The sequence below is a fragment of the Lepidochelys kempii genome, chromosome 2, assembly GCF_965140265.1.
Source record: "Lepidochelys kempii isolate rLepKem1 chromosome 2, rLepKem1.hap2, whole genome shotgun sequence".
NCBI classification, from domain to species: domain Eukaryota; kingdom Metazoa; phylum Chordata; order Testudines; family Cheloniidae; genus Lepidochelys; species Lepidochelys kempii.
Window position 1 is genome coordinate 68228718 of NC_133257.1, and position 13607 is coordinate 68242324.

At 44.9% G+C, this 13607-nt stretch overlaps 1 protein-coding gene across 4 annotated transcripts in view; it reads left to right on the top strand.

The window, feature by feature from the left end:
* The first annotated feature begins 7110 nt into the window (after positions 1-7110).
* LOC140906692 (epidermal retinol dehydrogenase 2-like) overlaps positions 7111-13607 on the top strand; it is a 33499-nt gene continuing 27002 nt past the window's right edge. The window contains exon 1 of one of the 4 annotated variants that reach the window (XM_073331112.1): positions 7111-7404. The gene's annotated coding sequence lies outside the window, so the exon portion shown is untranslated. Of the gene's footprint in view, positions 7405-7433; positions 7718-13607 lie in introns of those variants that run through there. The other 3 variants (XM_073331111.1, XM_073331108.1, XM_073331110.1) reach the window with 3 other exon arrangements.

The window sequence follows — 13607 nt, forward strand, 5'->3', positions numbered from 1 at the left end:
CGATAAAGCTCTTCCTTCACTTTCCTTTTTTGATAACAATCTGTCTGAGCCTTGGAATTCAGGAGCATTTATATGAACATAAGAACGGCCATACTGTGTCAGACCAAAGGTCTATCTAGTCCAGTATTTTTCGATAGTGGCCAATGTCAGGTTCCCCAGAGGGAATGAACAGAACAGATAATCATCAAGAGTTCCATTCCCTGTCACCCATTCCCAGACTCTGGAAAACAGAGGCTAGGGACACCATCCCTGCCCATCCTGGCTAATAGTCATTGATGGACCTATCCTCCATGAATTTATCTAGTTCTTTTTTTAACCCTGTTATAGTCTTTGCCTTCACAACATCCCCTGGCAAGGAGTTCCACAGATTGACTGTGCGTTGTGATGGTGATGGCATTAGCTGTAACATGGGGTACTCTGCTTTGGGGAGGGTTAGCAGCGCCTACTGCCACGATTGAGGATTGGAGCTGACTAAGCAGAGCAGTGCCTAATTTGTGGGTGGGACAGGGCAGAAAGGCTAATTAAGCCATTAGCCAAAGCCCACAAATAGGCACAAGAAGGAATTGAAAAGGGGGGAAAGCAGGCAGTGAGAGGGAGAGAGAGATTGCTCTCCCCCTGCTTGTAAAGGCGCTAGGTATGCTGTGAAGGTGGTGGGACTCATCCACAGCATGCATCCGATGAAGTGAGCTGTAGCTCATGAAAGCTTATGCTCAAATAAATTTGTTAGTCTCTAAGGTGCCACAAGTCCTCCTTTTCTTTTTAAGGGTCTCTGTGTGGTTTGTAGACCGAGACAGACACAGGACCAAGGGGGCCCTGTTACACCATTACTCTCAGCTAATGGAGTTCAGTGATTCCAGGAGAGTGGTTGCAGCAGCAAGGTCACCTGTTGTCCTGAACGCCTTTAGGAGGGTCTCACTGTCTGCCAACCAGCAGGGAATATAGGTGTTCCTGTAGCTGCAGGCAGGGCCGTCCTTAGGATTTATGGGGCCCTATGGAATATTATTAAACTGGTGCCCTATGCCCCATGGCAGCCCAGGCTCACATGTGTATTTTAGATAAGGGTGGTCTTTTGAAAGATTTATTTAAAGAACTATATGTCTGAAGATCCAAGCATTTAAGACTAAAGATGAATACTCAGATTGTGCATCTAAAAAGCTATGCAAGGATTTTTTAGAGATGTGATTTCACAATGTTCAGCAACACACTAATGAATTATTTTTAAAGCAAATTTTAAACTAAGGTCCTGTAAGCTAACATGTTCTGAGTAAATATTACAGTAATGCACAACTGTTTTCATCAGTAAATTCAGAAACTCACCTTATATAGCTGAGGGTTAGCAAATGCCTGTTAAATGGCTTCATTACCACTTGAATGGCTCTTTAACAGTTTCAGTGTTGTGCTAATAGGCCTGGCAGGCTGGAAGGCTTTTTCACTTTTAAGTACTAGATCCCCTCCAGAGGAAGACTCACCAGGCTGCAGCAGCTAGCTGTGGGAGCCTGCAGGAAGGGTCAGATCAGGGATAGGAAAAGGCACTAAGACCCAGGGGTGCCCCAAATTTTTGGTTACCCTACACAGCCACTTATGCTGCGTATTCCTAAGGATGGCCCTGGCTGCTGGGGATGTTCCTTTTCGCTGCCACATTAAGGAGGCTGGTAATTTTCTAATGCAAAGAAGCACTGGCAATGTTATAGAAAATTTTCCCTCCCAATTTCCTCTAACTTCTTTCATTTTAATTGTATACCTTGAATGTTGTTTGATTTTATCCAAATTGTCTTAGTTATATTGTTTTCACTGATATAGTTCACCAACTCTTTTTAATATATATAAATATTTAACTCTAATGATGGGGAAAGGGTCATCTATATTTTGCTAGACGCAGTTTTGTATTTTTCTTGTAACAGGGCTTTTCATATATATACTTAATACTGATTGGTGGGTTAATTAGTTAGCTAACTAGCTAATTGAATAGTTCCACAGTCCAGCAGATGAGGAGTAAAAGTCTGTATGGATTCCAGTTGGAGATTTCTGCAAGCAAGAGGAGAGATATTGTTGCAGTGCTTTTGACACAGCAGACTGTACAGAGTTGGTGAATAAAGACTAATTTGGGGGGAACTCAATCTAATATATCAGAGGGATAAATACCTGAGAGGGAGAGGAATTATTTAAGCTCAGTACCAATGTGGACACAAGAACAAATGAATATAAACTGGTTTCAGAGTAACAGCCGTGTTAGTCTGTATTCGCAAAAAGAAAAGGAGTACTTGTGGCACCTTAAAGACTAACCAATTTATTTGAGCATAAGCTTTTGTGAGCTACAGCTCACTTCATTGCGAAAAGCTTATGCTCAAATAAATTGGTTAGTCTCTAAGGTGCCACAAGTACTCCTTTTCTTTTTGTGGATATAAACTGGCCACCAGGAAGTTTAGACTTGAAATTAGACGAAGGTTTCTAACCACCAGAGGAGTGAAGTTTTGGAATAACCTTCCAAGGGAAGCAGTGGGGGGAAAAGATCTATCTGGCTTTAAGATTAAACTCGATAAGTTTATGGAGGAGATGGTATGATGGGATAACATGGTTTTGGTAATTAACTATTCATGGTAAATAGGCCCAATGGCCTGTGATGGGATATTAGATGGGATGGGATCTGAGTTACCCAGGAAAGAATTTTCTGTAGTATCTGGCTGGTGAATCTTGCCCATATGCTCAGGGTTTAGCTGATCGCCATATTTGGGGTCGGGAAGGAATTTTCCTCCAGGGCAGATTGGAAGAGGCCCTGGAGGTTTTTCACCTTCTTCTGGAGCATGGGGCATGGGTCACTTGCTGGAGGATTCTCTGCTCCTTGAAGTCTTTAAACCATGATTTCAGGACTTCAATAACTCAGACATAGGTGAGAGGTTTTTTGTAGGAGTGGTGGGTGAAATTCTGTGGCTTGCGTTGTGCAGGAGGTCAGACTAGATGATCATAATGGTCCCTTCTGACCTAAATATCTATGAATCTATGAAACTTCTCATGACTGGTTATGTTGGCAGGTATTCTATGAAACACTTTTTCCTATGGTTTCCATGTAATCGTTCCAGTCAGTCTTCGTATAGTTCCAGTGCATCTTTGGTAGTGATGCAATTAGGGAGACTTGCAGACTAACATGTAAGATGACAGAACAGTGTTGGCTATGCAAAAAAGTGTTGAGGGCAGTTAGTTCTGCCATTAGGGGCCATGCACTCTGGTCACAGAACACAAAGCACAAGTCTGGCATATAGTCTTTTCTCGATCGTGCAGAATGGAAGACTCCTAGCTGCTTAGAATCAAACAGGAGGCGCTTGTCTTGATTCAAGGCCCATTCAAGAAGTTGTTCACCTGCAGTATTGTTGTCATCATATCCCCAGGACATATGATGGCTATTGAAGTCTCTGACCCATTTTATTGAAAGGCGGCTGTGATGTGGAAGACAGCAGAGGAAATTTAAACAGCCCTTGGATCGTGTGGACTGAAGGTATACACCACTGACTTCCTGAGGAAACTACAATCCATTGTAAACACCACCCTGGCCACTATGGATGTAGAAGCCCTCTACACCAACATTCCACACAAAGATGGACTACAGGCCGTCAGGAACAGTATCCCCAATAATGTCACGGCAAACCTGGTGGCTGAACTTTGTGACTTTGTCCTCACCCATAACTATTTCACCTTTGGGGACAATGTATACCTTCAAATCAGCGGCACTGCTATGGGTACCCGCATGGCCCCACAGTATGCCAACATTTTTATGGCTGACTTAGAACAACGCTTCCTCAGCTCTCGTCCCCTAATGCCCCTACTCTACTTGCACTATATTGATGACATCTTCATCATCTGGACCCATAGAAAAGAAGCCCTTGAGGAACTCCACCATGATTTCAACAATTTCCATCCCACCATCAACCTCAGCCTGGACCAGTCCACACAAGAGATCCACTTCCTGGACACTACGGTGCTAATAAGCGATGGTCACATAAACACCACCCTATACTGGAAACCTACCGACCGCTATTCCTACCTACATACCTCCAGCTTTCATCTAGACCACACCACACAATCCATTGTCTACAGCCAAGCTCTACGATACAACCGCATTTGCTCCAACCTCTCAGACAGAGACAAACACCTACAAGATCTCTATCAAGCATTCTTACAACTACAATACCCATCTGCTGAAGTGAAGAAACAGATTGACAGAGCCAGAAGAGTACCCAGAAGTCACCTACTACAGGACAGGCCCAACAAAGAAAATAACAGAACGCCACTAGCCATCACCTTCAGCCCCCAACTAAAACCTCTCCAACACATCATCAAGGATTTACAACCTAGCTGAAGGACGACCCATCACTCTCACAGATATTGGGAGACAGGCCAGTCCTTGCTTACAGACAGCCCCCCAACCTGAAGCAAATACTCACCAGAAACCACACACCACACAACAGAACCACTAACCCAGGAACCTATCCTTGCAACAAAGCCCGTTGCCAACTGTGTCCACATATCTATTCAGGGGACACCATCATAGGGCCTAATCACATAAGCCACACTATCAGAGGCTCGTTCACCTGCACATCCACCAATGTGATATATGCCATCATGTGCCAGCAATGCCCCTCTGCCATGTACATTGGTCAAACTGGACAGTCTCTACGTAAAAGAATAAATGGACACAAATCAGACGTCAAGAATTATAGCATTCAAAAACCAGTTGGAGAACACTTCATTCTCTTTGGTCACTCGATTACAGACCTAAAAGTGGCAATTCTTCAACAAAAAAACTTCAAAACAAGACTCCAATGAGAGATTGCTGAATTGGAATTAAATTGCAAACTGGATACAATTAACTTAGGCTTGAATAGAGACTGGGAGTGGATGGGTCATTACACAAAGTAAACTATTTCCCCATGTTTATTCCCCCCCCCCACCCCCCACTGTTCCTCAGACGTTCTTGTCAACTGCTGGAAATGGCCCACCTTGATTATCACTACAAAAGGTCATCCCCCCCTCCCCCCCCGCTGGTAATAGCTCATCATAAGTGATCACTCTTGTTACAGTGTGTATGGCAACACCCATTGTTTCATGTTCTCTGTGTATATACATCTCCCCACTGTATTTTCCACTGAATGCATCCAATGAAGTGAGCTGTAGCTCATGAAAGCTCAAATGCTCAAATAAATATGTTAGTCTCTAAGGTGCCACAAGTACTCCTTTTCTTTTTGCGTATACAGACAAACACGGCTGCTACTCTGAAACCTGTATTCCCCATGTATGGTCCAGCAAGTGTCAGAAGCCCAGATGCTGGCAGTACATCTTAGTGGTTAGAAACAGAGTGGGAGAGGGCCAGGAGCAGGAGTCAAGAACCAGAACCAAAGGTCAGAGCTGGAGTCAGAAACCAGAGCCAGGGATCAGAGCCAGAGTCAGGAGCTTGTTAGCATGTAGGTTCTTTTATTTTTAATATGTTTTCTCTGTAATGATTTCTACCTTAAGAATAAAATAGGCCTGCTTAGAAAGAACTGTGTGGTATCTTATACCTGTAGCACTCTTATCAGACTGATGAGAAAGCAAGCAAGCCTGTTTAGCAGACTGTCTTTGCTATGAGTAACACAATGAAAGCAGGGAACTCTTCCATCTGGGACATACCCTGATCAGAAGGGAATGAGACACAGGTCTCCCTGCCAGGAGAGGCAACTGCAGGGGAGCCAGAAGCCTAAGATTGAGTGTTCTTGCTGGACCACTGAGGGGAAATACAGGAGAAGTTGCCCTGAACTGTGACATATCTGGAGCTCTAAATTTGGGTAGTTTAGTGAGAAGAAAGCCACTGCTCAGCCAGTTCATCCTGGTGTCCATCTACTACTACTTCTAATTCATCCTGAGGACCTTTTATGAACTCTTCACAGTCCCTTTAGAATCATAGAATATCAGGATTGGAAGGGACCTCAGGAGGTCATCTAGTCCAACCCCCTGCTCAAAGCAGGACCAATCCTCAATTTATGCCACAAATCCCTAAATGGCCCCCTCAAGGATTGAATTTACAACCCTGGGTTTAGCAGGCCAATGCTCAAACCACTGAGCTATCCCTTTAGCAGTGCTTCTTAGCTTAATTTCCAGTTGGCACTCCCTCTCTCTCAGCATATTGGAACTCCAATCACTTACATCCGTCCCTGGAGTGAGTCCCTAGTCATACCCTGAACATGGTGCTGCCCAGTGTTGCCAACACTCTTGTGATATTTGGTGTGTGATGCCCTCCAGACAACGGATTAGATGAGAGCTACAGCATCCATTTTGTCAAGCCTCTTCTTCTTCCTTTCTCCTCTTCCCCCCACCCTCCCTTACTCTGGGGGAAAAACATGGAGAAGGGAATAGGAAGATGGGCAAGTCTCTACCAACTCCTACACATGATTTTTAAATGTGTGGGGTTCACTGGATCGCTAATACCTGGAAGCTCCCACCCTACACTGTAGTCTGGAAGCATGTGTGGCAAGTTAATGACAGAAAGGTAGGAAGGTGCCATTTTGATTTATAAAAAATAACGTCAGTGACAGGTTTCAGAGTAGCAGCTCTGGGCCACCCATACTCCTGTTCATAATGTCAATGGTGTCTCCCTCTGCAGCATGGCGGGAGGGCCTCACTGCTCCCCTTACAGGTCCTCCGGTTGGTGGAAATTTCCTCCCACAAAGGTCCAAACAAGGCGAACCCGGAGCAGTGATGTAGCTATAGACTCAAGAAACTGTCTAAAACTCAACTTTTTCAATTGTACACGGTGCTTATATCAAAAAGAGGCTGATCTCTGGTCATCCTCGGGAAGTCAGCCTGGGCAGCGGGGCTGAAAACATTCATTCATTAAACTCGTCATCAGCGCCGTCTCGCCGCCGCCCGGGTCACCGCTGCGCCAGAGCCATTGTCACACTGATCCTAGTCCGTGCTGCGCTCGCACATTTCCAAATGTCGGCACTGGCTGCAGCAGGGAGCCGTTTTACACAATAGCCGGTTCTTACAACCCGTGACGGATCGGTAACTGCTAGCCGCAGCACATTCCTACCGGGAGCAATGTACTACACTACCCCGGCCAGACATTTGCAGGGTGCCCTACTGGTGCAATCCGCCCTAGGATGCAAGCTCCTCAAGGGAGGGCAGGATCCTACCCCCCTGTATGTGACGAGCTCCAGGCCCAGCTGAAGGCATGGCTAAATAATAACGATCGATGGACCCGCCCCATTTCCAGCCTTACAACCCTCCCGTCGCCACCCAGTTCCTCTGTGTGAGCTCCCAGCCCGGCTCCTGGGGAACGTCCCGCGTAAGCGCTGCCGGAAGGGAGGGGGTTCCGCGGCCCGGCTGCCTGCGGCATCTGCGTTAGCACTTGAGGCCGAGTGGGGAGCTGCCAGCGCGGTGAGCGGGGCCGCGGCTCTGCGGGCGCTGCAGGGGGAGCGAGGCGCCTCTCCGGGGTCCCAGCGCGTGGGTGTCCGGGGGCTCGCGCCGCTTTGCCGCTAGCGCCAGGCGGCGCCTTCGCTCGTGTCGCTCCCCGCGGCTGCTGTGCTGTGCTGGCGGGAGGGCGCTGGCCCAGGCCGGGAGAAGAGGCTGGGGCTGCCCGGAGTGCGGGGCACCTGCCGGGGAGGGATCTTGGCGACGAGTCGCTTTTTAATGCGGATTAGCGGCCCTGAGTTGTGTGTCTAGACGGGCTGAGAGGCGGCTGCCCCCCAAGGTGTGTGTGATGAGTTGCCCGGGGAGCGCGAGTTCTAACCGTGGGCTCTTTGTTGAGGGGTTAGCCGGCGTTTCTTGCACTGCAGAGTTGGAGGCGTTGGTCTGGCAAAACAAGCCTTGAGGTTGGCAGCTTGTGTTTTTGAAAGAGAGGGGTAAGGTGGGGGATGAGAGGCCGGGAAGGGTTCCGTGGGAGAGGATTCTGGTGGCTACATTTTAACTACTTGATACCAGTAAAGGTAGGAGATCTTCGTTTCTACAGTCTTATCACCCCTGGAGAAATTCCCAGTTCTTTGCAGCTGTCTAACTCCTGCAGTGCTTGTACAGTGCCTTACAGCTGGGCAGAAAATCTCCCAGCAATTGCATGCATGCAATGTCAGGATTGCATTTAGCGGGTCTAAAGACCTGTTGCGCCTGAACTATTTAAGTGTCAGGTAGAACGGGAACTAGCTCACCTGGTTCCAGTAGTCCTCTCTACCGTGGCCCAGGACAGCATTCCAAAATATCTCAAAATCCACTTTTTCTGGAGCTAGTGCTAAGAACCCTGGATTAGGTACTTAGAGTACAATGCAGTTGGGATTGAGGAAGACGCACTGGTGTTCTACAAGTGGGGCAAAAGGTGCTGTGCTTTTTAACCAATATTGGCATAGCCATCTTGGATGCAGTTGAACCAGTTTATGCGTAATGTACTTCTGTCCAGCTCCTTCAGCTACCAACTCTCTAATTCTCTGGTGTATGCATAATCTAATTAACTGGCTGGGACTCACCTAAATTTAGTGTTCACAGCTCTTATGTGCTGATGCTATGTGTATTTGGGGAACTAAATGATGAACCTGATTTCAAAGGTGGCAAATGTAGGAACCTTGCAGTTAATGTAAACATTTGTGCTGGAGGAAATGTTGGCTGTAGTTATGAGATACCTATTTCAAACTGCTAAATTAGTCTAGTGAACATCAAAAAACCTATGTGACTATGGTAGAAATCACTCTTCTTAGGTTCTTGTATATATCTATTCCATACAAGCCAAAATATATGTTTGCTTCTGTAAATGATGTGACATCAGAAACCTCCATTAAGGTTACAAAATTTAAATACCACATTCTTTAAAAAAACCATAAAAACACCACCCTGCTATCTTTCTACCACATTATAAAAGCGAAGATCATCCATCTGATTCTTGGAGAATTGAAAGCTATGCTTATCAAAAGTTTTGTGTAAAAAATACAATTTGTGTTCAGTGGAGTTAATGGAACAGAAAAATGAGTAATTGAGAAACAACAACAGAGGTTTTCTCTTTCATGTTCAATGAACGAAATATTTATGGTACACAATTTTGCAACATTCCAAGTCTTCTCACATTGTTTTTATTTTAAAAGTAAACTAAATGTAATTATGTTACTCATTTCCTGGCTCATAATACCCAGTCAGAAGCTTAAACTTGTTTCCCTAATTTCTGCCGTGTTCTTTTTGGCAATCCATATTTCCACATGAAAGTTCTGAATGGGTCTGGAAAAAGTGAGACTTAATGTCTTGGTTAAAAGGCTTTCTGAAATGACTTGCTCTGTTTCAGTAGCCATCTAATGCCTTCCAAGGAAAGTAACTGCTTGTGCCTTCATGAAAATATGGCAGTAGTAGTAATCTGAGAGCACCAACTCGCTAAATTTTACTGAACTTTGCTCAAAGAATCAAGAATCCAAGTAGTTTTATCAGTCGCTATTTGTGTACCACTATTGTCTGTATACATAGCAGTGTACAATAAATGAAGTACTTTATTTTTTTTGGGCGGGGGGGGGGCGGGGGGGTTATGTAGGACTCTGGAAAGCTTTGTATTTTGGGTACACCAACGTCATGGTCCAATTTCTCAAAGGAACCTCTACCTAGTTTCTAATATACATGCAGTCTGGAACTAAGGTAAATTATATGCACTTGCCGCACAAATGAGGAGTGTCCCAAATTTAAAAACTTATTCTTAGTACTGAAAGTTGAACTCTGGACCCCAGTACGCTGAACCTTCACCTGAGGAAGGTAAAACAGTATTTGTACTGCATTTTTGGTTAACACATAAGTAGACCTTTTAATTTTAAGGAAGGGTTTTGTTTGGTTATACATTGTAAAGGGTACAAACAGTTTTTACATTGTAGCTCATCTGCAAAAAGCCAGCAGAGATGATAAAGTTGTAGAAGTTGCAATGTTTTGTTGGATCACGCACATCGAGCAAGGGTTCAGCGCCACATAGACTCGGAAACCTATTGAAGCAGAAAGAGGGCTGTGGATAGTGCATGGCTAATAAACAAAAAGTTACAAATACAAAAAACAATTTCATCTCTTTTTAAGAAGATGACAGAGTTCTGAGACCCGTCATTTAGCTAGAATGGCACTTGTGGATGCATTTGCAAGTGCTAATATACTGTTGAAAAAACTTGATCACCCAAAGCTGCATGAGTTCATTTAGTGGAATGTACAAAATGCCGGTTGCTTACCAACTATGACTAAGCTACGACAGGACTACCTTTCACAGGTTTTTGCTACACATTTGAGTAGATGAAGTCTCAAATTAACTCATGTGAGTCTTTCGCAATGATTTTGGATGATACAAGACAACTAAGTACTGCATGTTCTGTTTGATTTTATTTCTGATAGGGCCAAAGATGTACAGACAGGAAAGTTAAGAACAGTTCTCACCAATTGCATTTACTTGGAGGCTGTTAACTACACTACAGTTTCTCAAACGATAATTAAAATCATTTCAAAATATGGTGCAAACTTTGACAAAGTATCTGCTTTCATAAGTCACAATGCAACTTGCAAGATAAAATATCTCAAATCTGTTCTCCAAGGTGTAATGCCAAATGCTGTCCATATTACATGTAATGCACATATAATTTCTCTTGTCAATGAACTGTGGAGATGCAAGTTCAGTAAAGTTGATAAACTGGTCAGCTACGTTAAAGAGATCTTTAAAACACTGCCCTAGCTGCAAACTTCAATACAGGCAGCACATTGCAAACATGACTGAAATCAGGGAACAAACTATTGCAATTCCCCCAGAGCCACTAATTACTCTCTGGAATTCCGGGTTTAGGGCTGTACAATGCCACGCAGTTCACCTGAAGTACTACTCTGAGTTCCTCTCAGAAGAGCTGACAATGAAAATGCAGGTTTTAACAGAACTTTCAACCCTTCTAAACAATGCTCAGCTGAATGAGAAAGTTCAGTTCATTGCCAAGAATGCCACAGCACTGGTGAACTTAATCACTTGGTTCAAAAGTCAACATGTCGCAATCCACCAAACATACAGCAAACGAATGGATGTACTGTTCTGGGCTGAAGTGCAGCCAAACGAAAATCACTTGGACAATGCTGAGTTAAATGTCAGTGCTCAGCAGGTATTTTCTTGCGTGGCAAAGAAGCTCAGACAATACTACTGCTATGGGGAAGAGTCAAGCAATGCAGCAAAAATGGCTCAAAAGTTTCAACAACCTGCAGCAGGGTTCCTAAAAGCTGAGCATATATTTGACCCTGTGTCACGGAGTCCCCGGGCAATGCTCTGGAACTGCTCCCTACGAAGCCAGTCAGGACTCTGGGGGAGTCTCCTTTCTGTGAACAGACTGTCTTCAGGACACACAGCTCACACAACTTCCATCTTCCTGGGTCTGAACTCGGCGCATTCAGCATCCTCTGCCCCTCCGTGCGCTTCCCACGGCGAGTCCGCCCAGGCGGGGTCCTGGGGAAGCCAGAGAGTCCTGCACCCCAACTTCGCAGTCAGACGTGACTCTCAGCCAGGCAGTAAAACAGAAGGTTTATTAGACGACAGGAACATGGTCTAAAACAGAGCTTGTAGGTACAGAGAACAGGATCCCACAGCTGGGTCCATTTTGGGGAGCAGTGAGCCAGACAACACCGTCTGCACTTCACTCCATGTCCCCAGCCAGTCCCAAACTAAAACTCTCTCCAGCCCCTCCTCCTCTAGTCTTTGTCCCTTTCCCAGGCCAGGAGGTCACCTGATTCCTTTGTTCTCCAACCCTATAGCTCTCACCTTGCAGGGAGGAAGGGCCCAGGCCATCAGTTGCCAGGAAACAGTGTGTTGGCCATTCTCTGTGTGCAGGGGTCTGGACACAACCTTCCCTCTAGGGCTCTGCAACGATCATACACCCTTATCCCACCACCTAGATACTTAAGAACTGCATAGGGGAAACTGAGGCACCCCCTCAATATTCAGAGGAAACATTAAGAACAGTCCCGCTTCGTCACACCCTGCACAAATGCACCTGTTGATGGATTTAACCTTGCTTACTACAATTCCTGGCTTTGACAAGTATTATAGGCTGGAGATTCCTGCTGTTATACCAATAAAATAAAAACCAGCAGGATCTTATTAAAGGGAAAAAGGCAAAATACCACATTTATTGTAAATACAGAAAGAGTCATAGTAAGCAGTTAGTTATAGCTATAACATTCCATTCAATCTCATATTTATTCACACATTCATTCATACAAACACACATACACACCCACACACACAGGTTCTGCAAGGTTGTTATCATAGTTACCAGCCTTAGAGTTGCTCATGCCAAGCCACTGGCCAGGTGGCCTGGACATGAGGAGGGAGCAGGGCCTTGTCAGATGCTCATCTGATGCTCCTGGAAGTTGGTTTGCAGAATCAGACCCCAAAGTTCTCACTTTTTAGAGTCTATTTTTATAGGAATTTCTTCCTATGCCAGTCTATGGGAATTGCTTCATCATGCTGTTGCTGAATCAGTCAGCAGATAGCACATTCCTGGCGGCTCCAAGATGTTATCTTGTTCTTTGGTTCTCCCATCCTTGAGGCTGTTGGGTGGATTCCAGTCTGCCCTCCGGGGGGGTCATCTGGTTATTTCCACTTGACGCCTTCTTCAGCCGATGGACACTGGATTCTTAGGCTGGCACCTCCCTGATCATTCAGTTATTATCCACACCAAGCATCCATCCACATACATCCTCTATCTCTATTTTAATCACAATTGTTAATACAACAAAAGGGTGGGGAGTCTCTGGGTGCTGTTTCTGTTGTTAGAGTATTGCTTTGAGTCTCTCTCTCTCTGTGAATTGCTTTGAGAACAGACTCTGTCTTAGAATGTACTAACACAATTAGCAGCTTGCAAGTTTCATACATAGAGGGAGAGAAACAGTACCAAAAACCAAGAGACCTCTTAATTAGTAATACCCTGGAATTTAAACTTTGGGGAATCAAACTTATTTGTGATTTTAATACAGAACTTCTGTAATATGATCCAACACTGCTTACAAAAATATTGCGAAAGAAGTGGACTGTAGTTTGGAACTCAGTGGAAGGCAGAATCCCCCACCTCGCAAGGCTAGCTTGGCACTGTCTGACAATTCCAGTGAACTCTGTGGATGCAGAGAGAGCCGTGTCTAAACATGGACAGGTGTTTCAGCACAGTGACAGGGAATGAAGAAAGACACAGTTGCTGAATGCTCCATTGATGACATTAGAAACCAGAACTACTACTTTTTTTTTTTTTTTTTCCATTTGCTTTTGTTAACTTTAAGGCAGTGGCTCTCAAGTTTGAGGCTGCCAATTGAGATCGCTACCCTACAAAACTGTCTCAAATGCCCATATCTACCAATCAGGCAGTTGAGCCATGAGTGTTATTTGCTGCTGTAAAGTGTCAATCAATTAATCCTGTCAAGTTCACGTGACCTTTCTTTCTTTATTTTAATTGAAACAAGCTAATAATTGCATCTGGGAGGACGGGGCACACACACACTGCACTGTGACCTCCGCCCCGCAGCTGCAGATCTTTCAGGGCAGGAAGTGGGTGCGGGATGCAGAACTTTCTGTAACCAGGAAAGGTAGCAAGAGCAGCTGTGCAGAGAAAAAGGAAGTCCTGTCC